Source organism: Gallus gallus, chromosome 1 (assembly GCF_016699485.2).
Source record: "Gallus gallus isolate bGalGal1 chromosome 1, bGalGal1.mat.broiler.GRCg7b, whole genome shotgun sequence".
NCBI classification, from domain to species: Eukaryota; Metazoa; Chordata; class Aves; order Galliformes; family Phasianidae; genus Gallus; species Gallus gallus.
The window spans coordinates 42,367,341-42,395,260 of record NC_052532.1 but is presented as its reverse complement, the minus strand read 5'-3'; the positions used below and the strand labels follow the sequence as shown (position 1 = coordinate 42,395,260).

Here is a 27,920-nt window from a genome sequence, read left to right as displayed (position 1 = left end):
TTCAGGACACAGGAAGCACAGAGATGTGAAGATTATTGTCTTAAATTAAAGAAAGTTAACACAGGTCACACAGATTATTAATTTCAGAAGAGAAGAGATAAGACGGGATACAAACATTATTAATTTCATCCAAAGCTGATGAAATGGAGTATGCAGTTCATTAATTTCAAGGAAACAGAAAATCGATATTTATTTAATTTTGCAACTTAAGGCAAAAAATTAAACAATGTAACTATTTATTATTAACCGAAGACAAAATTTTTATCATAAGGTATACTTTAGAATCCATTTGAGCTTTTATTCAGATTAAAGCAAGATAACAAGACAAATGCAATAGTTTAAGTCTTATTTTTATCTTGTGGGGGAATAGCCTATAAAATACATATCTACAACAGTCTGTGAAAATACAGTGGTTAGTGCTCAGAGCATTTTAAGCTTCTTCACAGTTATGTTAATAACATAGGTACAAAGTTCAGGGTCCCTATGGTGTAAAAAACCAAAGTAAAATATCATTTTCCTGAAGAGTAGAAAAATCATTGACGTAACAAGAAGTATGGGACTGTAGATAATATTTTTTAAGTCTAAGATATGAGTTAAACTAAAAAGCAGAAAAAAAGTTCTTTCACAAAACTAATTAGAAGAGAAAAATAAATAAATAAATAAGATTAAAATAGTGATTTAATTAATTATTAATGTGCATAATAAGAACAGTGCTTAGTATCATAGAGCCAGATTAGAAGTTAAAACATTATAAGTTTAATCTGACATTATACCAATAGATATTAAAGTACAAAAATAAACTCTTTATGTGGTCTTCAGAAATAAGCAATGCGGGAGAAATACTTATGGCAAAGGTGTAACATTAGGTGCAACTCCTATATTACTGCTTTGGAATTTCTCACAGACTTCTGTTCTGAAAGCATTGATTTTTAGTTTCATGCAAAGCGAACATTCTTCTCCACCTGTCCCTATAACTTTTTCAGTAAATGAAAAAAAAAAAAAAATCATAATCTCAGCCTCACTCACAGTTGAAAAATGAACACATTAAGTAGGAGTTCTAGCTTAGAAAGCCCTCATACTCTCTCAGTCCTGCTGATGAAAATGACCATATGCGTTGTTTTTTGTTTGGTTGGTTTGTCTTGTTTTTTTTCCTTAGGTGCATTTAAGGTACTATACCAACTTCTTATTGATTACCATCCTTCCTGATCTTCATGTTCAGAATCTACATGCAATTTACACTGACATTCTCCAGAATTACAACAATTGGGATTATTTAGTTTATAGTCCAGTCTTCAAGGATATATCACAAATGGAAAAAAGTAAAACATACTCTTTACAAAGCATTTTTTAAAATGACTTGTCAGTTAGGATAGTAGCGTATAAAGTGACAGACATAAGAAATACTAAAAAAATATGCTATTGATTTCATTCCCTCTGCTAGTCTTCAAAAGGAAATTATTCAGTCTATTGAGTTAACAAATAATATTGTATTTACAAGGAGTTTAAAAAACAGTGCTGAAGTATACTTTCCTATTGCAAGTTCTCTCACAGTCCAGAGTTGACAGTCTCATTGTTTGCTAAGAGCTGGTCTACCTGACATTACAAGAGTGTACAGTAAATGGCCTGTATTTGAGTTTCATATTTTTAGAACATGAGAAAAAAAGTCTGTTGTCCCTAGAAATAAGTTTTAGGCTCACATACTTAGTCAAGATTCATCGCATAATTACATCGCTTCATGCCACATTTGGAGTAGATGATGAGTGAAATACATATATTGAGGTGTATATTGAGGAGGTAACAAGATTTCTGCTCAGAGAGTAAGAATGGACTAGAGGAGGTAAGTGCTTATTTTAACAAGAAAAAAGCTTAATACTGAGTAATATAAAGGTGTTATTTCACCACAGTAAAAAAATAAAATCAATTCTAAGAACACCCAGTGACACTTTGTATGATGGTGTAGGGTATCAGAGACATTTGCAGAGGACTGTAGATAAGTTGTATGATTAGTAGGGACCTCAGCCCTGTGTGGGGCTGTGTTGACAGATTTTAAATAGCAAGCAATCAAACATAAGCACCTATGTTTAAACAGCTGGGTTTTTCCAACTGGTCTGATGAATCACTGAAGGACTGATTCAATTGTCTGAACAGAGAAAGTAGCATTATCTGTGAAGCTTAGGGTAAAATGTCTGGCCTGAAGACCTTGGAAAAGGGGGCTGTATATCTCATGTAAGTACTGTGCCTACCTCATGTTCCTAGGAAAGAATAAACTACATTGACTGGTAGATGTTCAGATACTGTTGATGATCTCAAATAATACTAAACAACTCTATTTAACAACAATAATTTTCCATAGATACCTTAACTGAGCTTATTTCTAGGCTTCAGTGATTGCACTGATTGTCTTTACTTTGATTGTCTAGTTCACTAGACATTTAAGACACCTAGAAACTTAAGCTTGTGCATGTTAACATACAACTGAGTCCCATATGTAGCAAGACAATGTCATTTAAAATCATTGAGACAGATTTAAGCAAAGAAAGATTTAATCTAGTAGACTAATTGAAAATTCACCACAAATCAAAAGATTCTTTATCATTTGAAGAATGGTTTGACTAGCTTTAATTACAAGAGCTGTTCAGAAACCTAAGGCATTATCATTTTAATAGACTATGCTTACTAAAGTAATAGTGTTATATACTGGATACACATAGGTTGCTCCAAAAATAATGCCTCCTATTTATTTCCATGGAAGCTATAACTGATACAAAGAGCATAATAACATTCTTCAATAGACCAAATTCTCATCTACAAAATGCTATTTTTCAACATAGTCACTGTTAACTATGCATTTTTTGTCAGCAGTGAACTATACTTAGCTAGCCATGCTCATAAATATCTTCATGACTATATGGAAGGTAGCTTGTTTTTTTTTTATCGCTGTTGCCACTGCTGAAACACACCACCCACTGCATCACTGTGCTCACATCCACTGTTTGATCTCCATAAATGTTCAGCAAGTATTGATGAATGGCAGTGGGTGTCATTTTTTCCATATGGAGGGATTCAATTACACACCTTTGTTTCCTATGTACTTCTGTGCCAGACTTCCATTTTGTCAGACTGCCCCTCTGCTGCCACCAGTCACACGGCAACAAACTTTTCCAGAATATTGACAGGAAGGTCCAAGGTCCAGCTTCTATGATGTCATATGACTAATGTCTATCTCTGATGTTGTGGGACAACACAATAAAACACGAGGCATTATTTTCAGAGCACCCCTGATAATTTCAGTCTATAACAGTGTATATGTGCCTTACTGAATATTAATTCTTAAGAAGCTAACCCTTTAAAAGTATAAACAAACTTTATCTTAATGTTATGCCATTCAAATGCTATCTGCACTGTCAGAAAATTTTATCCTCTGGAAATAAATTGATTCAATGATATGGAATGTATACATTAATTTTTTTATTATTATTGTTTTCTTTTAACTATTATCTTTTTCTAACTATTTGATGACTTAATATACGTATCAGATCATATAGCTTTAGTAATATGAATATAACAGTAACTCATTGTCATTTTTAAATCTAGTAGTACAACTTATTCACTGAGTAGCTTATCCTTCTCAAGGTCTTGTGCTTGTTTTTAACTCTGAAAGTATTAAAAAAAAAAACCTGAAAATTTCTACCTTGTCAACATCAGATTTTTTTTCCATTATTTTGGTCTGTTTTTGAGTACTTCTGTAGTATTAGTGTGCTCTGTTTTAAAAATGCCATGATTGTGTTAAATATTGCTATACTTAATTTTTGAAGTAACATTTCTAGATAAATTGGTAAAACATAATAAAGTTGTCTGATGTGTATAAATAAAATATTCATATTTGTCAATTCAAATTTACCTTATCATTAACACATCAGAAAGGTTGTTTGGTTAGTCAACACAGATCTGCATCTTCATCAATAACCTTTACCTTTTTAATGTGACATGTTTTCATACACTGTCATGCTAGTTGAAGAAAAAATCTCTTTATTTTATGCTGGCTCAAAAAATCTTTGATAAAACATCAAACTGGCATATTTATTCAGAATAATTTCCTCTTTGATAAAACTTCAACTGAACTGCTAAAAAAGACCTCTCATTAGGATGACACTTGGGAACAACTTTGATATCTGAATGAATGAAAAAGAATTGTACAGATGTGTGGCCACTTGTATGTAATGTATTATATTTATTGTATGTCCCTCACAAGTTCACACCAATATTGGATACTTTTAACATCCCCTGTAAACTTTATTCTTGCCCACACAATGGTGGAAATCTTGAGTTAAAGAAAAGGTGTGTGTATCATATCTTGTAGTAATCATGCAAGGCATTCTCAAAGACCAGTATTTCAAACACAGGCCTGCAAAAAACTCCCTTTTGCCTACTGTGCTGTAAAATTAATAGAACTCCTATAGTGTCTGAAAATGCTTTTCCAGCATGGTCAACCATCTTACAGATTAAGGTGCACAAACATACATTTAGTATTCAAAACTCATTTTCAAGAAGTCTCATTTATTCTTTCACATCTGTGATCCTAAATTTGGCCAAAAAATAGCATGGCAGGCATGGCTTCCATCAGTACTTTCAATCTTTCTGCTTGGACTAAAATTTATATACAGATACTCTTAGATACAGAGATACTGCTATCAAAATAGAAAATTAAACAAAAAGCTCAAAAATTCCTATTTGTTATTGTTGTTTAGAATAAATCCTGACTTCTGTGTGTGAAGTGATTATGAGATCTCTCATATGCTTCTAGTCACCAAATTACATTTTATCTTCTACATTTTAGAAGACCTACATAGGAATCAGTAGAGAAGTTATTTGTTACTCAAGACATCGTTGACTAACAAAGAATTCCTGAAGTAATTATGGAAGCTGGATGCAGAAAGGATGATTTACAAACATACAAAAAGAAAAAAAAGTTCCCTATTTTATTCAGAAACTTTTTGTGATTATACTCTTACAACATTTGCCTTAGAATTTTTCCCTGAATGAAAAATAATGAAAGTTCTCCAGAGCTTTTGTTCACCACATGATGGCATGAATATCATCCAGCAACAGAATCAGAAATCATACAATGCTTCTCTGAAGTTTTCAGTTATGGAAAATTTATATATGGCTTCAAAGTGAAGATGCTTGTGAGTAGAGTGTTTTAGCTGAAGCACTGCAGTAATGTAGTATTCAGAAAAATAGAAAATATTTCTATATTTCTGTTGTTCTCATTCTCTTTTGAATCCTTCCAAACAATTGCCTCATGTTCAAATGAAATATAGTCAGCTGACAGTTTTCATCCCGGTTTGTAACTGCTCTATTTTGAACAGACATTCAATATTGCTTTTAACCATGCGTATAGGGAAGGCATTCCACTTACTATTTTACATGTGTCTGGGGCCCAACAGAGTACATCTTCATGGTTTCACCCGTTCCTGTGAAAAGTCTTCAGTGCATAACTCAGGAATCTCTGAATTAGGATAGTAAAAAACATAAGTATCATGTATGAGTAATTTAGAGCAGAAGTCACTTGTGACAAAAGGAGTTAACCTCTTCAGCGGCATGGATTTTTTTTTTTTTTTGAAAGTTCATATTGAACTTAAACTTTACTTGAAAATTCTTAATATTGTAAAAATTTGAGATTTATATGTTTTCTCTTTGTTTTGTTTTGTTTTACTGAGAATGTTACAAATTTTCAGTGCATCTGCCTTTGTTGTGTCATTTTAATCCATTAAAAATTGTCTATTAAAAAAAAACTTTTTATAGTCGACCCTCACAGAGTAGACCAGAACATAGTAGTCCATTCATACAAACTGTATCCAACTCTGCCTCCTGCAAAAAAACCTTGAAAATATTTTCTCCAAATATCTTTTTCAAAGCTTAGCTTATAAATGGAAATAAGCTTTCATGAAATTTATATATTTTATAATTTTCCAATGAAAGACCATCAGTTCTGTTATAAAAATTCTCAAGACCGGTGGAGTGTTGCTATAGTGTGATTACATGAACAAATCACTACAGTGATTCACTGCAGTGAATCATCTGCTCTGAGATAATCAACTTAAGTTCAGGCTCATGTCATGCATTGGGCAGCCCTATCTTCACTGCTGTCTGAATTACCTCAGATTACCTTTATCCTTCTACCACATCTCCTTTTCCTATAGATGCTTCTCATCTGCTTCTCTTCCACTGAGCATCCCAGATTTGCCATGACTGATGTGACCTAGTATCCCAGGCAATCTCTGATCTTATGGAACTTCACATCCCAGGATTAATGTAAAATGCTGTAAGAGCAGGTATGCACTGCTCTGCCATAAATCACTGCCTTGCTAACACGTTAACAAGTTACTTCCCATTAGCTGGTCCATGACAGCCACTCACATATGCACACCTGCCCTTCACTATTTAAGAAACAGTTTATCTTTTTTTGCTGGAAGAGTTAAATCACATCAATCTATCTTGTATTTACTACAGTTTGCAAGCTCCTGACCACTGATTTATAATGGTGTGTGTAAAGGGTCTTGAACATGGTAAATTTTAGGTAACTCAGAGTTGCTTACCTCTCTCTAAGGGATCAAAAAGGGATCAGAGACAGCACACAGAGAGCAATCCAGTGCTGTGATTCCCTTTAAATGGCCATCCCATAGACAAATTATTTCCATGTTAAATTATGAATTATTGTATCACAATTTCATATTAATTTACTGGATTTAAGTGTCAAAGGCAACTCCTCTAGAGGAAACCTATTTTGACTTTTAGGCATATAAGCATTTCCTTTACCATCAGTAGAATATTTTATATTCTTGAAATTAAACTTGTTAAAGGTCATGCTGGGTTGAAAGGCTTAGAAATTGCAGTAATTGAAAACATGTACATATGAGTGAAGGTTTCATTTAAAACCCTAAAAAGAATTCTTATGTAGTTTAAAACTTTTCATTTGATCTGTCAACATGTCAGCAAAATTTGGCCTCAATACTGTAGTTGATTAACAATGTTTTGAGTACGGTTGGGATTTATTGGTTTTTAATTCTTCATGAGATAGAAAAGCATATCTATTATAACTTAAAAAAAAATGTAACTGTTATGACTTTCAAGTGAATATTGCAAGAGGCTGTGACAATCCAAACAGAGCTGCCATCTTGTGGATAAAAGCATACTAAGAGCAGGTGATGCATGTTGCCAGAATGCAAAAGAAAATGTTTATAATATTTATCATCTTGACTTGGTTTGTCCCTTGGTTCTAAAACTGAATTCTGAGAGGCACAGCTTTGAGCTTGCACATTCAATCTCTGAAACCTCTTATAACCTGAGTGAGTTCTATCTTTCTCCAAAATCCATAATCCTAGACCTTCCAAAATTAATAATGAATATGGTAAACAAGACTGAAGAACTTCTTGTGTTTTGAAATTAGTGTCTGGTACAGAGCTACTTTTTGCAATACAAATAATTGGTTTAACCATTAAATTGATCTGACAGAAATAATTGTCAAGCAATTAAATGCTGCAGTGATTTTAACTCATGGGAAATATATATTAATAAACCACAGATTCATTTTCCTTGAGAACTACACTATCCTCTCCTATTAGATTCTTCAGTATTATTTATATCTTATGTTACAGAAAGAAATGATACAGTTTGTTACTGAAAATCATTGGTCACTTTTCCTGCATTCTTTTGTTCTTCCTTTTTTTTTTTTTTTTTTTTTTTCATGTAATTTATATTTGAAATTAAGATGCCAAAGATATTGCCAGTGACATTACATCCATTATCTGGGCCAAGTATAAGAGATAACAAGTTTAACAAGTTAGTCTATTCAGATAAGCAGGTATAGTGATAAGAGCATATAGATTGTGTATTTCCAGATTTAACACATTTATACAGTATCCCTTTTTTGAGCTCTTGTAACCTGTTATATATGTGTATTTTATTTAAATAGGGTTTTTTTTTCATTTAATGCAATTACTTTACTATTTTTCTTTTTAATTTTGTTTGCTTTGTTTTTTTTTTTCTATTTATTGAAGTAGTGTATTACTACTGCATATATAAAATATATTAATTAAATCATATAGTATTTTTATTGTTTTTAATATCAATAATAATGATTTTAAACTGGTAATAACCAGTGTCTGTCTTACAGCAAGTTGAAATGTGAATAGTGTGATTTGTTTAAGACCATGGAACTGCTATGGTCTCTACAGCTGTTGCCTTATTCAGCCTTGATCTCAATAGTCATTGATGCTTTTAAAACACCAGATAGACAATTTTTGTTCTTAAAACACAGAGTCGGTATAAAGTGGTAATTTATCACTAATATTCATGCCATCCAGTTTCAACAAAATTCTAATATTCTTACTGCAGAAGAAAGACTTTTTTCTAAAGAATATATTTCAAAAAGCCTGTCTACTAGGAACTAAAATTCTAAACTAGCATTTATACTATCAATTCTATGATGCTTTCCTATTACATAAGTATACTTATATATTCTTGTGTGAGTATGTTTTTAAAGTTGCTGCTTAGTTCAGACAATTTAAACTCTACTTTATCATGATATGTAACATATTTCATGGGCACTGAAGACTTTGTGAGAATATGGCATTCCACCATTTAAGACAATCTTCCCAGTCATCTGTGAGTGATAAACTCTATTACGGAATAAAGTGTAGTTTGTGAAAGAATAAAAAATGTATAGAACTTTATCATAGTAAGATTAACTAGATAGAAAAGTCAATGTATTTTTTCAGACCTAATCAACCCATGTAATAAAGTATTGTTGACAATGTGCCTGTTTGGATTGGACTATTTAGAACACCAAATGTTCAGGGAAATGTAACTTGTACATATGATACATCTAAGCATATTTTATCTCACCAATAATTATTTTACTCATATCTGATATGTTTATAGCAATTACTGTGTCTTATCTTTATCATTAATCATACAAAAGCAAAGCTGGCATTCCCATTGTCCAAATTCATCTTTTCTGATCTGTGATTCAGTTTTATATCACTTTACATAGAAATGAATCTTTTTTTTATTTATATTTCATCTGAACTCCCATGTTTTCTGAGCAGAAATAAATGAACAGAGGCTTTCAGCTTGCCCTAAAGTATGTTTTGACTAATAGGTTAGCCTCCAGTTCCCCACACAGAAATTCTTTTTATTAAGTACCCAGAATTTAATCTTCTGAGTCTCTATAACCTGGTGAAAGACCACAAGGTAATGGTAGATCTGTTTACCAATTTTATTACAGACATATTATGCTTCACATCTTTTGTATTAAGCTAAAACCACATCCAATTATAATTTGCTTTCCTGATTGTCTTGTTCTTGTTTGTTGGGATTTTTTTTGTTTGATTGGTCTTGTTCGTTTGTTTGTTTTTCCTGATTTGTTTTGTTTGTTTGTTTGCTTTATTTTCCTTCAGAGAGCAAACTGAGAAGAATTTTAAAATGAAGAAAAAAAACATTCTTTTACATGATCAGTAGTATACCATAAATAGACTAATATGATATGTAATTTACTATAAGAAAACACTGAATCAGGTTCTCATTCATTCAATAAGCAATTAGCTTTGTTGGATGAAAAAAAAAAAAAGTTGATATAGAAAAAATGGCATACAGGTAGCAAGCATTAGAGAAGATTGTTGCATTTTGCAACAGTGTTTTCTGTCACTTAGATCAAAATATATCTATGTGGAGAGAAAAAAAAAAGCAGTATTTTAAGCAGTGATTTGGAGTAACTTTAAAGTTCACATGATTTATCATATTGCTAGTAACAGTAAAATACTTAGTGTCACTATATTTAGGATATCATATATTTGGCAGTGTGTTTCATGCCTCATTTACTACAGAATGTCTAGGTTGCTGCTTAACATTCAAAGAGTTAGTGCACATCTATGTTTGCACATCTCTTTACTTTTGCTGTTAGTTTTAAATAGTTAGTAAGACTCAGTAATGAATATGGTAACGGTGCAATGTTTTTCAATTTACACTTTTTTTTTTTTTAGTGTGTATCTTTATTAAACCTCATAGCTTAAGAGAAGGCAATGTAAAATCATTTCAAAAAAGAGTTCTCCAGATGCTGCATGCATTAACCTTTCCTTTAACACCTCTTCTGTACAATATTTTGATGATTACTGTCATTTAGTAAACAGATTATGAAAATGCAGTTGCCTGGGGGTCTTGTTTAATAATTTAGGCAAATTAGTTTTTACTTTTTTTTTTTTTTTTCTATATTCAGTGGTTAAGCTGCAAACACCTGCCACCCCTGCTCCCCAAAGAGGCAGCTTTTTCTGCTCTCCAAGTGAGAATAAAAATGACAGAAACAGTAAAACACCCTGAGTGTGTATGCATAGTGGTTAGAGAGACACATTGCAATTTGTGGCTGGCAGTTTAGGGTTAAGGTATGATTCCAGGTGAGAGAAGCCAATGAGAGGACGCCCGGTTGATGTGTCTGACATCATCCTGCTCCGAGCACCCAGCCCGGCTGGGGCAGCTCCCAGCCGCGGCTCCAGCCCCGTCGTGATGGATGCCGGCAGCCCCGCGCTGGGAGCCACTTATCTGGCTGCCGTGTGAGGCCCAAGGACCGCTCGAGCTACCGGCTCACACCCAGCGTGGCCAGATCGAGCTGAACCAATTGTGTTCCCTGTGTCTGGTAAGAGTCTGATCTGTTTTACCTTCTATGCTGGAATAAAGGCGATACGCCCAACCTGCGAGGGGAATTGCTTTCATAGATGGGAGGTTTATGAAGCTATAATGTGTAAAGAGTAGCTTTTACTGGCAGAAGGGAGATGCTTTAGGAAGGGAATGCTTTAAAGGAAAAGCAAGACTGTATTTGGCAAACTCTACTTTACATTATGGAAATGAATAGCCTGGCTGTTGGTGCTGCACTTCAGGATAACTAGAGGATTAGACTGACAAGACCATTGCTCAGAACAATAATTTAATGTCTGTATTTTTCCTTTCCTTTAACAGCTGTGTTTTCACTTTAAAATCCAGCTTTTGTTGATGAACAAAGAAATGGAGGGATTTGAAGAGAGGGAATTTAATGTCATATCAACTTTAAAAAATGTTCTGTGATACTTTGCAGATGTAAATCCAAAGCCATGAAGGTTAATACCAAGATGTTTAAATTTTGGGTTCTGGAACAAGCTCTAGTTACTTTCTGTAACTTAAAGTGATAATAAACGGAGTCAAAGATTGAAAGTGTTCATTATATGCTATGTTGATACTAACCACCCAGTTTAGTTTTATTTGCTGTCTTGTCTGATTTCCCCTTTATAATCTGTAGTTCACATTAAAATAAATGTCTCATTTTTGTAGTTGTATAAGTGTATTCATAGAGACTGGAGAAGTGTTTATGTCTATCACATTGTTAGCAGATCTGTGGTTTGTACAGAGGGAGGGGAGGGTAAGGAAGGAGTCTGTCTTTGTAACTTCCTAATTCTGCAACAGCATAAGTACATTTAAAGCTTTAGCACTGATGTGGATTTAAGAGATTAGAAGTGACACCGACATTGATAAATCAAATACAATAAAGGATTTAATTGACTGAAGAAGTTCAGGGGCTACTGTATGAAGATTCCAATAACCAGTTAAAATAGTCAAGTGGTGTGCCCACTAGGAGATAATAAATTGTAGACTCTAGTTAACTTTAAAGCCTGATGGCATTTATTTTTTACTGCTTAGAATTCACTACATACCTAAGGTACTTAATAACTCTCTGCATTTATTTCAGTAATCCATGACTGTACAATGCAAAGTTTTAAAAAATGACACATGCAGTGAGTATTGTAAGTGCTTGTAAGATAGATATATATTGTCATTTAATCAATTACATTTTCTCTAATCAGTATCAGATGAACAAGCTATTTTCAGCTCAAGTGCCATTTAAGAGAGTAGAGTTTCTAAGTCTTATTATATTTTCATACTTTTTACTTATTCAGGTGTGTCTTTGCAGCTCCTAATATTTACTGTTGTTAATTCAATTCTGTAAATTAATGTTCCCAAGCAATCCTAAGCTTCTATTAAATGTTCTATATAGATAGGTTTTTATGGATGGAGTTAGAATCTAGGCCTTCATTATGGTTTGTTTTCTTTCCACTGTAAAATGGTAGATATTCCATTTTAAGGGTGGTCTCATCATGGACTTCAAGCAGAGAAATATTTTACTTTTTACTACTTTATCCTTCTTGCCTAGATCATTATCAAACTCAACTAATAATGTATACCAGCCTTGCAGATATGTTTTTCAATTAATTGTTTTAAAGTTGAAAAGCAAATGTGTTTGAAACTCTCAGTTTAACATATCAGCTTAGGATCATACCATATATCCACACTTCATTACAAGGCTTTGTGTCAGAGCTCGGAATATTTTTTGTCCTGCTTGGTTTAGCCAAAAAAACCACATATGAACAAATAATCTGTAATTTTTGATGATAATATTGCCCAGCAATGGATATTACATGGCTTTAATGCTGAATTGCTATACACCCACAGTGTTCTGATCCAAATAATTCATAAACTACTTTTAATATTTTAGTCTTTTAAAGTATTGATGTACATTGCTTTAACAGATAATAATCATAGTCTTATGGAAGTCAGGCAAACTCAGTGGTATAACAATCCAAACAGGTAGCAATCTAATTCATATAGGAAATGAAGCATCTAATTTAGCTTAATCTTTCAAATAGAAAAAGAAGTGCTTTTTGAAAGACAAGGAAAAATACTGGTATGTTTTTGCTTACTTTCAATCATAAAGTAAGCTTAGCCTTAGAGAGAGTAGGATGCCACAGTCCTTACGCTAAAGAAAACAGTGTTATCAACTTTATTTTCTCTTCAGAATAATAAATATAACTATGATAAAGTTGGCATGTGAATCGCACAATGGATTGACTGTTAGTCTAGGAAAGTGTCCTCGCTCTTCCGTGCTTGAATGACAGGTAGTGTCCACAAAGCATGCTCTGTGAAGTCTATATTCTGCCGATGACCAACCCTATTAAACGAAGAGTTCACTTTGTGGTTTGATCTTGGAAACAGGTCATTTTGTTTGTCTGGTTTTCTATGAATGAGTCAACTTATACATTTTCACAATGGCATCAGGTAACAAAACTTAGAATGAAGATTTGAGTCATTCCTCCTACACAAAATACTCACATCTCTTGTCAGAAAATTTTGAGCAATATGATGAGGGGAATTATTTTATAAAAATCCAAACCATTAAACATTTCCTAAAGAAAATAAATATTTCTTCTAAGCAAAAGTGTAACATTTCAGTGATTGATGAAAAAGTATCCATATCACCAGTAGTAAAAACAAGAAAAAAAATAAATTAATCTTCTGTATCAGGCTAATGAAAGTTATTCTCAGAAAACACAAATTAAAGCAGGATTTTACTAGTATGTTTTCTTCTGTATCCAATTGTATCTCCAAAACAAGTGTAAGACAGAGAGGATTTCATCTGTACTCCAAGCCCTGATCCAAGGGTCAGGGGTTTTTTTTTTTTTTTTTCTGCCTAGGATAGATTGCAATGAGGCTCTCCTGAGAAATCTCATATTATAAAAACAGACATAAAATTTTGTGCTGCAATCATTCTCCTTGCCTACCTTGAGAATACAGAGGCTTGCTATCTATCAGGGTGGTAGAGAATGATGGTCAAGAGATCATTAATTATTAAATAAATAAATAGCCTTTTAATTTCAGAATTATGAAGATTATTGTTTTCCTTTTCTTGTTTTCCTTTTCTTGTTTTCCTTTTCTTGTTTTCCTTTTCTTGTTTTCCTTTTCTTGTTTTCCTTTTCTTGTTTTCCTTTTCTTGTTTTAATTTCTCCAACAGTAAAGTCAAAGGAGATAAAGACTATAGAGTTTTTCTACCCTGAGAGATCTGCATCTATCCCTCCAACTCATTGTTTTCCTTTGGGAAAAAGTCCAGTTGTATTGAGGTGAAGAGCATGTCTTGAATGTAATCCATCAGGTCACCCGTCTGTGATTGGCGGACCAGTAACGTAGATCATGCACTTGTCACACAAGACAGGCCAACTATTTTTTTGATGCTGTTTGTTTTCCTGTTTCATTTTGTTATGAATATCATATGAAGTCCAGTGGAAACTCTGTTGCACAAGGCTGCACTAAAAAAAATTAATGGGCAAGGGTTTATAGTTCACACTTTAAGGAGGTGTCGCAGCCTCAGTTTCAGCCTTTGCCTACATATAGCATGAGTACTTTTTGTTTCCATAATTGTATGTTTTAGCATAACAATGTGGAATGGTCATTACATAGAGTCTATCCTACATGATTCAGTGAAGGTCATTTTAGCTAATTTCAGTCCAGAAATTTCCTCTTACAATTTGTGGAAAGAAAGAGACATCCTCAAAAAATGATTCATCTTATCCTTATGACAGCTATTTCAGATAGATGAGCTAAATTGCTCTCTGGAGGGGTCAAATCCTCTACATGTAGACAACTTACCCAAATACTTTAGGTTATGATGTGTTTAACATCCAAAGTTTTAAAAACAGTCTAGTTGAGATCTTCAGGATTTTTGAGTAGAAGTGGATCTCACCAGCAATACAAACAAGCAAACAAATAATCCTACCCAATATTTTCTCCACATTGAAGTCACAGTTCCTAGGCAGACTCAGACTTCCTCTCTGCAGCTGCAGCATAGTTGACCAAAGCACCTGGACGAACACTTTGAGATTCCACAAATATTTACCAGTTGTCAGAAAATGTGAGTGTTGGGGAAATGTAGTTCCATGGTTGGTAACAGGGAGAAGAATAAGAGGATGTAAAGGGGGTTCAAGGCCTGAGGTAAGGATGGGGAAATCACTCAGCAATTACCATCACACACAAAACAGTGTCAAGGCGAGGAGCTTAATATAATTTGTTGTCCATTATTAACAGACTAAGAACAGTGAGAAACTGAAAGCAAACTAAAAACATCTTTTTGTCATAACACTTATTTTCTGCCATTCCTTCAAGGTTACTCTACCCTTGCTCCAGGTGGGATCCCTCCCACTTGATACTGTCCTTCTAGAACTGATCCTATGTGTGCTTCCCACAGGCTGCAGCTCTTCAAGCATTCCTCCAACATGGCTCTGTACCACAGGGTCCATTCAGGCACTGCCCTACATGGGTCCCTACAGGTGGCAGCTCCTTCTGCCCCATTGCAGCCCCCTCCTCTCCATGGGCTGGACAAAATGTACTGATATATTGCCTATTAACTATTAGAATCAATCACTTTATAAACTTGAGGTTTTGGGATCAGAGTGTTATTTAGCTGAGAATTTAATAATTATAGATAAGGAAAAGCAGATAAAGAGAAGATGAAAGGGTACATTCAACAGAGCAAAAATAGAAAACAATGTGAAAATACTCATCTTCCTTTGTTTCCTGGTTTATAAATTTAAGAGTTAAATGGAATACTGTGATCAAATTTCCAATCAATAGAAAGAATTACTACCTCCTGAATAAAGCATAATCTAAATAATCTGATGCAATTTATCACAGAATAATATCACATTATTGCTCACAAATGGGAAGTATGGTTTTCACAGTTGCCAAGCTGTACTTATCCACATCTGATGGTCTCCATTAATTTTTAACAACCGTCCTGTCACCAGACCAGTGAGCTGTAGAAAATACTGTGGAGATGTCACATTCCTTGATGATTGCCGTTAATGCTGCTGCCCCTCTGAATCAGCATGAAATGTAGACACTTTTATGACCGAATCTGCAATCTGGGATTTGATAGTGCTATTTATGGCATTGCTAATGGTCTGTAGCACTGACAAGGGGTGTGTTGAAGTCATTCTCTCAGTTACCCTTGTTTTTGGTTGTAAAGGGAGAGCAGACATCTGGATCCTACATATCAGTAACTAGACACACACCAAAAAAAAAAAAAAAAAAAAAAAATTATGACTTTCATTTGTGAAAGATTTTAACAAGCTAGATTTCTGTATGTTTGTGCATGTGTTTTCACTTATTTTTTATTTTTTTATTTTTTTTATCAGTATTGTTCTTTTGGAGAAAAGGAGGCAAATTATTTTAATCTGTTTTCTAGTAGGCCAGATACAGTCACATGGCAGAACAAAAGGAGGCTTAATGATATCTTAACACATCTGAACTAAAGAAGAAACATCTGCACATGGATTTTAAGCAGTGGAATTCAAGTTACCATATGTTAACTCTCCTTTCCCCTGAAAGCATGTCTGAATCTTACTAAACCCAATAGCCTACAAAATTATCAGAATGCCTATTTAATGCCACTGTCCTTACGATTGTTGCTGCACCCTATGTGCTAAAAATAGTAGCAACTATAACATCTTGCTTCATCATTTCTTCTTGTAATTTATATAGAAATATGGGAGAGGAAGGAAGGAAAAGGTAGTATATTAATGATCCCTAGAAATAGTGATACTTGATTTGGGATACGTCTGTGTCTTTTAACTAATTAATTTTTAAGTGATTTATACTAAGATTTGTGTTGTCTTTACATAAGCTTTTGAAACTAAGCCATTCTGTATGAGCAACAAGTACTGACTTGTGCTAAATGATAAGAATCCAGGAGAGATGTGTTTTCTCACTGTTTCTGCTTACAGCTTCCAGCAACATGCAGTACAGATAGTAAGAATTGGATTACTGTGTTTTACTTTAACCAGCATTTCACAGTTGTTCCCAAGATATCTAATTTTAATGCCTTCAAAAGTTATTAGTTGGGGTTGCAGAGTGAACCTTGTTTCTCAGGAAAATAAATGGTGGAACTGTGTTTATTGCATGGATGTATAGATGCTATAACTATATCACTAGAACTCAGATGATGCTCATCAGCTGGGACAATTACTGGAGAATGTGTCTGTCTTCTTCCAGGAGGATGCCAGGAAGGACGTGGAAATGTGCAGTTTTTAAAACTACACTATAGAACAAACCATGAAGGTAATACTTTTCATGTACAATATGTTATGAGGTCACAGTCTATTAAATGTTTCCTGATACATTCTAATCATTTCACATGCAGTTCTAACTTTTTATCTTTCAAGATTTTCAATATCTTCCAATCTTTACCATTAGTTTTTCCTCTGTTCTAATTTAGCTTGCATAAACACAATTTAGTAAGACAACATATTGTCCTGTATATCATACTATTTTCTATGGTTGCTCTGAGTTATCAGTAGTCCATTGAAATCTTTCTAGAACAGGTAAAAGTTCTGAAAGCTACAGTTCTCTAAAAAGATTTTGTGTGTATGTGTGCATGTAATTAAAAAAATTTAGAAGGTAATGTTTCATTCCCAGTTGGGTAACTGTTTCTTCCCTATAGCTGACAGAGACCTTTAGGTTACTTCTAAATTAGAAGTAGACAACAGAATAAGCAGACCCAAATCCTCAGTGGACTTGTTAACTTCCTTCCTGTGACAGACAGAAGAGGTATCAGTTTCTTGCACTCTTGCAGTGAATTCCCTCCTGGACTTCACAGTGTTTCACACTGATGCTGCAGTAGGCTCACTGAGCTCCAGGAGAGCTACATCAAGAGAAACGATTAGACTGATTTTGTTAAAAGTTTCAGAATTACACGAACTGGGGAGGACTATGACAGGCATTCATAATATCACTGATTGGAACAAATATAGTTAATTGTACAACCGCATATTCTACTTTCTATGTATCTCCGGATGAATCCAGAGACTAAAACTCTAAGTGTTTGCACTGTAATGAAACTTCATTTCTGAGCAGTTTTAATCATTTTCAGTTATCTGGATGTATTAGACAGATCACTTCTAACCCAGCTTCTTACTGAGCTTTCTATTTCCAAAGAGAATGATTCTTTATGTATATATACATATATATATTTGAAATTAACACATATAGTATGTTCTACATTAAATTCCAGATACCTGCTTTTAAGCAGCTCCATTTTTGTACTTAATAGGATGAGAAGAATCTGGAAATTTAATTGTAGATTAAACATCTGAGATCCTCTGTCTGAAAGCTACATTGTCTTTCTAGTATCATCACTTATCACACACTGACAAGTAGGCACAGTGGGGAGATAGGGCTCTTTTTAGCCAGTCAGTTGAATCTGGGGCAGTGTGCAATAATAGGAAAGTGGGAAAATTCTGGCTATTAAGAAAATCAATTGGCATTGAGTTTTGTTGTACTCTGATGAATGACAAGTGATTATTTTTTGAATTTTCTCCAGTGAATGTTTAATACAAAATTCATCTGTGGTGAATACAACAGAACTTTTTTTTCTTTTTCTTTCTTTTTTTTCTGTGCATAATTGCCATGCCTTCTTTGGAATGAGAATCGCAGACCTTAGCATCCATGCTGGCCTCTCTAGAAGAGGCTAGTGACTGGGCAATTTGGTATGGATAACTGGAAACAAGGACAACAATGCAAACTAGAGATTGTGTGTATCTCGCAACAAGACATGGTTCTGTCTGTAGATATCTTGATGTGGACTTGTGTTCAGTATATAAACTTAATTGTTCATCTCTCAAAGGTGTTTAACTGATACAGACAAGGACTCTAAGATAAGTGTTCTGCACTGCTCACTGCTCACCTGTATTTTAAGAGGTGTAACACTTAAATTTATTGTCTAAAATAAGCAATCTGATCTTGATCTTATGCTCCCTGAGAAATGTTACTTAAAGAGCATATTAATACTCATTTTCTTCTTACTAATTCAATGCCACTTTTAAATCACAAAAAAATCTCCTTTATAGTATATTAAAGGTCTCCTACGCTATCCTTACCTGTAAGCTTACATTATTACTTCTTAGATCTTAAAGTCAATTAATATAGTTTTTGTTTGTTTGTTTGTTTGTTTGTTTTCTTTCTGTGAAGAACAGAGAAAATGAAGGCAATTTGAAGATATTTGTTGTGGTATTTTTCATGAGTGAAGGTTTGTGACTATTTCACTCACCTGCAACAGGACAAGGATAAGCTTTTGGCAGAAAGGAAAGACCATTACTTCTCACACATTTTTTAAACTGACTGTTGTCAGAGAAAAGTCTGTAGGTGCTAACTAACTGCAAAGATATCCTTTGTCTCTTTGGAAAGAGTACATCTGAGAATGTACTAATGCAAGTTTATTCTAAAATAAACATATCTGTCTGTAGTCTTCAGATGCAGTCTTCTTTTGGTGTCTCTTATATAAGGAAAAAAATACATTCCTTTATACTTCACCTGACTTCACTTTTCTAAAGTTAAAGATTCATGAAAGGTAATATGAATCTGCAATTGTCTGTATCAGCAATGTGGAAGTACTTTTGCCTTCTAACTCATGTTGCTCTGGTCAGTGTCAGTGCACACATTTCCTGAATCTCTGTGGCCCTGCATGCTTGTGACCAAATTTTGTCAGTTTAGATTATCAGATCTTTGAGTATTAGAGAGCTCAAATTGTCTTTTTAAACACCTCTTTGATTTTCTGTACAGATTTTGTACAGACTAAAAGCTTATTGAGTCTACATCCATCATTGCAAACCTACTGCTTTAAGGAGATATACTCTGAGATTAACAGTTTTAAAATGACATGTTTTAATGAGCCAGTAAAGATCTATTATAATCACACATGCAAATTTTAAAATAGTTCTTGGATTAACCACTCATTCTGTAGTATTATCAATCATTGTAAATATTTTTACAAGATATTAAACTGATTACAACTTGGAATCTACAGTGTGGCTTTTAAATCTTTTTGTGTTTACGTAAAATATCAGGATAGCAGAAAGAGTAGTGAGGAGATCTTTAATTTCTTAAGACCCCTCAGAACTACTTTTACTTTTTACTTTGGCCAAATCTACACTATATATATATATGTTAAAAATTATTGAGAGTGAGGAATGCTTAATACTGTTAGGATTTCTGAATGATGGATAAAACCTATACAGCTTGTAGCTCTATGGTCTGTCTCCTGCAACTGTACAAAACCCACTGGTATTTGGACATAAGGAGTCAGATCTAATAAGAACAGCTAGGTAGATCTTCAGGAACATGAGAGAGGATCTTTTTTCCCTGATCATTCAGACCAGGGCCATGATCCACACATCTAGCGGTTCCTTCATGACCTAGGCTCCCCTATGTCTAGATTTCACCAGGGAATACATCAGTATGCAACCTAAAAGTATCATTTTTTGCGTATATTGAATATTTTAGTAAGTATAATTTTAGATTAAGTGATGCACAACTGAACTCTCTTCTTGCGATGTTCAACAGTCATTCAGAACCAATAAATTTGACCAGTGTCTTCTTAATTCGGTACTTGTGGTCTGAGCAGCACAATGACCAACTGCAAATCACTCATACTAGCATGACTTATATTTACAGTTCTTCTACCTTTGAATCATTTTCAGCACATTTTCAAAATCTTCTCTTACACTGTAAAAGAATTAGAGTATTAAAAACTCAAAAAAAAAAATAAAATAAAAGGAAAGGACAGTTTTCTGTAAAGTGCTGTTTATACTCTTAAATGAAACTCAGTTTCAGTATTATTGAGACATCACAACAGTAAAAAGTTTAGTGTATTTTATAATATAGAGATGTAAAAATAAGAACTTGATAGAATATATGCTGTTGAAAACTTGTTGAAAGAAAAATAAAGATGATATTCTAAATGTGGCTTTTTCATTTCTGATTTTATTTGATAATGATTACTAAGGTAATTCAAGCAACCTTGGAAAAGATTTGTTGATGCTGCTTTCACATTGAGTGCTAGATTGTATAGGTATAGTGTGTTAGTGACAGCTCTTCAGTGGTTATACCAGTAATGAACACCTTTAGTGATGTGGGATGTGTATTTTTTCAATGCTACTGACTACACTTGCGGTAGAAAAATTTGATAGGATTTATGAGATAATAGATGAAATCTCATGATTGAGTTCCAATTTTATCACAAGTATCATTACAATATAGCTTCGGGTTTACAAAAGTAATTTGTTCATCTGAAAATAGAGCCTATATAATGTCACTTTTAGTGCTAACGTGAATTTCCAACTGTGTAAATCAGAAGTGTAGGTAAATTCAATTTAACATGCCCAGAGGCACAGACTCACATACTCCTTTCTGAAAATAATGAGTTATTCATTCATGAACCTAATTTTTCTCAGTCATCTCTGTATACTTTACACTACAACATTTACACCTTTCAAGATCAGTATTCAGTTATGATTAATGAAAAACATTTAATTGGTATCTATGATACTCTAAATAAGCAATCTGTAGTTCATATCCTCTTTCAAGAAGCACCTCTATTTTCTGAAGAAAGTATTATTTTTGTGCTTTTTATGAGAAAAACCCATTCCCTTATTTCCTGATATTTTTTGAATATATAAGCTAGTTTAACAGAGCAATCCAAAGTTTAGATAAGAAAATACTAAATTTTATGAAAACTTATGGCAAGAGACAAAGGCACTGAAAGAAAGGCAAGATCAAGATCTCCATCACTGTACATTCTTTGGCAGAGGTCAGTGGCCAAATAGCATGTGTAATCTGGATGGCAGTGTGGTGTATATAAAGGTCTAATCCATCCCAAGGCTAGAAAGGATGTTACAAGTGTCCACTTCATGTGGAGATGACATAAGAAACATAAGATACAAATCTATAGTGAAGTTTCTTTATCACTTCTGGGCAGAGAACATTTTTTTCCTGTCAAACTTTGCAATACAAATAAAGCTTCCTCTCTGTGCTGACAGCTTCCCACTAGCTGGTGGTTAGTCTAACCATTTCATTTCACTTAATTGCATTTTTTAACCAGTGTTTTAATACTGCTGGTCTTGTGGATTTTATTTTCCCTTTCTTTCTTTCTAACTATTCCTTTTACTACTTTATCTTCTCTTCATCTTATTTGTCCCCATTCCTTCTCTCATTTCTGATGATCATGCCTCTAAGTTATTTCAGTATTTCTCAGCTTGCAGAAGGTGGACAGCAGGTGGTTCAAAGATATCAGAAGGTAGAATATGTGATGCTAAGTTTTTGGGTGTTTTTTGTTTGTTTGTTTGTTCATTTATTTGTTTTTATCAGACATACTCAAGTAAAGAAACAATCCAGCAAAGATTATAAATCTAGTTTCCAGTCTGCATTATGTGTCCTGTTTTATCTACATAGAATTCCCATTAAAGATTCCATTTAACTTGCAGTTACATGCACATTTTTTGTTTGTCGTATGCTAGCAGAGTTTTTCAGTGCACTAAATAAGAATAGTTTTCACTAAGGGTGTTACCTCTATACTCCAGATAAAATAATAATAATAATAAGTATAAGTATATAACAGAGCTTCACTCATTAATCCTGGTCCTATGTTTTAAACTGCTAGCACTCAATTTTTAATCAATGAATTGACATTCTTTAATGAAATCTGAGTCCTACTATTTTGGTACTTCACATCTATTACATTGTGGAATTCTTAGTCTAAAAGAAATCAGGTATGGCTACTTAGTATTGTTCCTGCTTTGCTACAAAGTAAGCAAAAGCAATGTCACTGTCTTGGTGCTCAGCAATTATTTCTGCCATAGTCCTAACACAGTCATTCAGCTTTTAGATTCAGCTCTCATCTTGCTCGCTTTCAATGGTACAAGAAAATGAGTTCATGTGTTCATTTTGTCCAGTGGATGGCCACAAAGACAATCAAGATACTGGAGCACCTCTCCTATAAGGAGAGGCTGGGATAGCTGAAACTGTTCGAGTTCAAAAAAGAGGATGCTCAGGGCAATCTTTTCAATTGGTATAAGTATGGAAGGGAGAATGCTCAGGTAGGTTAAGGAGTGTCCTTCTTCAAAATGTTCAATAGCTGCCTGGACATGGTCCTGGGCAACCCACTCTAGGTGTCCCTGCTTGAGAAAGAGAGTTGGACAAGATGACCTCCAGAAATCCCTTCCGACTTGAACCATTCTGCGATTCTGATATTGTGATTCTTGAAGCAGTGTGTCCTGGTAGCCCTGTACTCTAGGGTTCCTCTTGAGAGGAACAGAGGGGCAGATTACTGGTTTTCACCGAGTAAATGCCCAGAAGACCACAGTCATGCTTACAAAATGAAATGATAATTAATAAATTACAATTTCTTAGTATATTAAAAAGCTGCTGAGGAATGCCTGATAGCAGAGATGCAGTAGCACCATAACATTGGTGTACGAAGCCAAGATTCCCAGCAGGATTTCCCTAAGTTGCTAAGCAAAGAAGTGAACTTAACTCTCAGCATGTGGTACAACTGAGTACTTCTCAAAAATGTAGTGCACATGTTCACCTAAGGGGTGGGTTACTCTATGGTTAAATATTGGAAGAAACTGCCCAGAAACCTTGTAGACTATCCCTCCTTGCAGATATTCAAAACTTAACTGGCCGTATCTGTGAGCAACTTGCTCTAGTTGACTTTTCCTTTAAGGTATTGGATCAAATGACTCCCAGAAGTCACTTACAACCTAAAAGTTTGTATGATTCTAACCTTTTAACTGCTATACATTACTATACATTTTTACATATACACGTGCATAATTATTCAATTCTCCTGATCTTCATTGTATGGACATAGTTCTGGTATCTAATGCAGAAAATTTAAAATGACTTTTGTTCCTCGTCCAAATGTCACCCACATAAATAGTGTGGGAAAACCATGTTATAAAAGTGCACATTCTTCTTTCCTGCTGCCATTCCAAACATTTTCTGCAAGTAACCATATATACTTCATGGTATAAAGATTCTTACACTTTTTTTACATAATTGAATGCTGCTAATGATTTATATTTAAAAATTTTTGTACCTGGGTTGTATGGAACTAAATATTTTCCACCTTAACTATTTTCCACCTCCAGTACATATTTTATTTGCATTCACTTTCTACTGGCAATAAAACTCTGTTCTGTATATTAACAAAATATTTAATCAGTTACTCTTCAAGTTTCAGCGACTTTCCTACATCTGAAATAGGAAATCTGAATTTTATAGAATATGTGCCTATATATATTTATATATATGTGTGTATTTTATGTTACACCTTATGTTTATTTCTGTTAGCTGAAGATAGGTTCTGACCAATTTGATATCCTAGACCTAAACTGTATTCTATCCTAAACAATTGCAAAACAAACTATTTTTAAAATTAGTAACAAATTCTGTTTAGATCCAGTGATCAGATAGAATAATTTATTTAAATTTCACCAGATAGTGAAAGAATATTATATTGGCTTAACATATGATAGTTCCATTGCATTCCTAAGATAGTGACAAAATCAAGCATGATTGTTATTCTAAGCATAGTCATTCTATAAACAAAGAAGAGTGGTTTTTTTGTTGTTGTTTTTGTTGATTTCATTGGTTTGTCATTTTTGCTTCTCTAAACTTTAACCTTTGTAACATGGTTAGCAGTAGGTAGCTAACTTGATTTGATAAAGGAGTTTTAAGCTCATTTTTGATTCAGCAGGGACTGAAAAACTCATTTCAGGAAACCACATAAGTCTCAAAATTCATTGCGTTGACATTTCCCAATTGGACTGAACTTTAAGATTGTATCACATTGTAAATAGTGAAAGGAAATCTGATCTCCTGCACTCCAGACACTTAAAATTAATGAAGTTGAAAATTTTGTGAACAAGAACATAATTTGTCCAAGTATCTCAATGGAAATGAACAGAAAATCTTTTTTCTTTCAAAGACTTAGGAACTGAAATAAGAATAAAATATGTGCAAACGTAGAAACTGAATACAGCTTTTTTTTTTTTTAATTTAATGTAAAACTAGATTCTTCTTTTCTGACTTCTGAATATTAAATTCTTTGTGACAGACTAATGAAGTTGGCATATGCATTTAATAAATGTGGAAGTATAACAGACCATATATATTTTTTATTTTAATGGGAAAATTTACTTTGGTTATTATTACAACACGAAAATAAAACAGAATTTAACCATTATACCAGATTCTTCTTCCTTGGGAATAACCTTTAGCACACATTATAAGATTTTATTGTTGTTATTTTTGTTGTTTCTGCAGAAGCCACTTTTCTGTATATCAGAGAAGTTCAAGAACATCATTCTTTGACCTTTAGCACAGATTAAATGCAGTGAAATAAATTGTGTTACACAGGATATTGACTGCAAGTTGAAATTCTTGCATCATTGAATTTTCCATTTAGTAGTACAGTCTACTTTCCTAGTGAGATTGTAACTTGTGCATTTTTGTTATATTCCTGACTATCAGTGTTGCAAACATTATTGAGATAAAGAGTGAATTAAAACTTATGAGATGGAGGACATTTTAGTACAAACATTAAAAATTACGTGAGTAGTAAGGACATTTTTCAAAGTGTCAATTTAGAGTATCATTCTGAAAGAACATAAAATGCTGGCGTATTAGTTAGAGCTTTTCCTTGAATGAGAAATATGAGAAAATAGACAATATTTTCCGTGTAATTCATACCTCATTAATTAACGCATTTCCATTGACTTAAAATAAACTTCAGGAGTTAGGCTGTTGTTTTTATCATTATTATTATCTATTAGAGATATTTAATATAGAATTGAAATTGGGTGCAGGTATTCTTTATCAGCTTCTTCCCTGCTGCTGAGTATGCAACATTTTGTTATCTGCTTCGATTTCCATGTGTCTATCAAGTATAGCATACAAAGAAAAAAATTGCATACATATAGAAAAAACAGTCTTTTCTTTCTCACTCTACAATTAATCTCAAGTTGTTAAGATTGTTGTTCTGTTCTGTTGTTAGATAACAAAAATAGACATCAGCTATTTTGGAAATATGCACATATTCATTTAATATCTGATAAAAAAAGATTTTCTAGCGTGGAGGCATGATGCTGTGCAGAACTGACATTTTAAATAATAATAACTTCCATAAACTCATCTTTTTAAGACATGAACACGTAGTTTGAGAATAAAAATAATACAGTAGTTAATACTGTAAAGAGCTATATATAGAAAAAACTATATATATATACAATAAATAGTTTGAAAATCAGAAGTAACACATTTAATAAATTCTACATTAAATCTTTAGTACACATTCAGATATCCTACTTTGTTCATCACAATAAATAAATAAATAAATAAATAAATAAATAAATACTCTTTCAAAGTATGAATGCATGAATTACCTAAAAGCATAACTGATATTACTGCAAACCTATGAAAGAAGCGAAAGCTTAGATCAGAATGTGATTGTCTTTTTCCTTAAAATTTTCTAGTTATGTGCTGTTAAGTCTTACCACAGAATAAATGCCATATTATAGACCTGACCTTCAACTGTGGAAGAAAAGAACAGTTAATCTGGTAGATCAGAAGAATTCTCAGATTCTACAGCCTTCCACATTACCCCATGCATGCCTAATAAAGATTATTTAGAAGGGATGAGGATAGAACTTTTCTGTTAACTTCACTTGAGAATTTTGCAAACTGGTTTTCTTGTGTCATATTTAGAGAATTTTCATTGCAAGAATACATTATAGAAATGTACTGTTTTCTTTGAATTAAAGCATCTGTTTCTTTTATGGGTCCCAACATCAACATCCAGTAGCAGTGACCTTACTAAAGAGATCTGTAGTTTCCAGTATAGTCATAACTTGTCCAATAATGACTTAAATGTTTTGGTACTTGAGTGAAATTTCTGTGCGTCCTAGACAGGAGTGACTTTCTATGTGTTAAAACTAATGAAATATTATTGTCTGCAAATGCTTTAATGAATAAATAAATATATGAACAGGATTCAGAAATGTGTATGACGAGAAAGTATTGACATTATATAAAATACTAACAGGATGAAATGAAAGTCTCTCTCTGGAAATATAGGTAGATTACTTCTGGTTACATGTGGTCAGTGTGTTCAGGGTGAAAGTCTACCGCAGTTAGCATGAAGGTGATACTCTAGGATCTCTTCTAAATGTATCAGGCATAGACATTGGAAGCAGAACCAATTCAGGAGCAAATGGAAACCCACTGTTTTAGTCTTTGATTTCATCAACATTTCTTTGTCTTTTGTGATTTTTAAAGGTCATTTGTGACCTCAGAGTCCTTAATAGATTCCTCTAGAGACTATAGAGTGAAGACATATGATTGATTTCTTGTGTTTTTGTAAAATTAAGACAGCAGAACTTCAGTCTGATTGCTATATTTATTAGCAGATCATGTTCCTACATTATTGCTACCAGCAAACCTCACTCATTCAGATTAATGGCTGAGAAACTCCTAAGCTACTAAATATGAAAGCTGCTCAAGCAAACAAGGCTAGCCCTCCCTTTCCCAAATACAAAGTGTTCTTGATTCATTGATCTGTATCAAATGCTTTAAGGCTGATTTTATAGTGTTCAGAAAATGGAGTGGAATTGCAACAGACAAATGATGATTTTTAAAAAATCACAGGAGGAAAACAAGCAATTTAAACAGGATAAGTACATGGATGGAACTGCATATGAATATTTATTATGAAGGGTGTGGTAGGCTCATGCGCATCATTATAAATTATGGTACAGGCTTGCAATGCTCGAATTTGCATTGCTCTGCTATTATAATTTACTTCTCACATCGTGATAGTGCCCAGGAGTCCTGTGAAAGACACCAAATGAGTTTCATTCTCTGTTCCACAGGACAAAAAGGGACTCTTTACTCATTTACTTCATTATGAATTGATTAACAGGATTATAAAAATTTTAATGTAAAAATTATTTTAATTATTTCTGATTATTACAGTGTGTTGGTATGTTAAGCATGAAACATTTTGTTAAAATTAATGACAATTAACTGTCACTCTATTGCAAAACCTCATGGGAATTGGGAACCAGCCGTCATTTTTCAGTGCTAATTAGAAATGAATCTTCTTCTTGAATCTCACATTAAACCACTGACTATTTATTTATTTATTTATTGGTCACTAGCTCAATTAAAACAGATTT

The 27,920-nt window shown here is 33.5% G+C and overlaps 1 protein-coding gene across 1 annotated transcript in view; it reads left to right on the top strand.

Annotated features, from left to right (window-relative positions):
- Positions 1-10,497: 10,497 nt before the first annotated feature.
- LOC427873 (MGAT4 family member C) overlaps positions 10,498-27,920 on the top strand; it is a 119,808-nt gene continuing 102,385 nt past the window's right edge. Inside the window, exons 1-2 of the mRNA XM_015283519.4 lie at positions 10,498-10,690; positions 16,903-16,968. The gene's annotated coding sequence lies outside the window, so the exon portion shown is untranslated. The remainder of the gene's footprint in view (positions 10,691-16,902; positions 16,969-27,920) is intronic.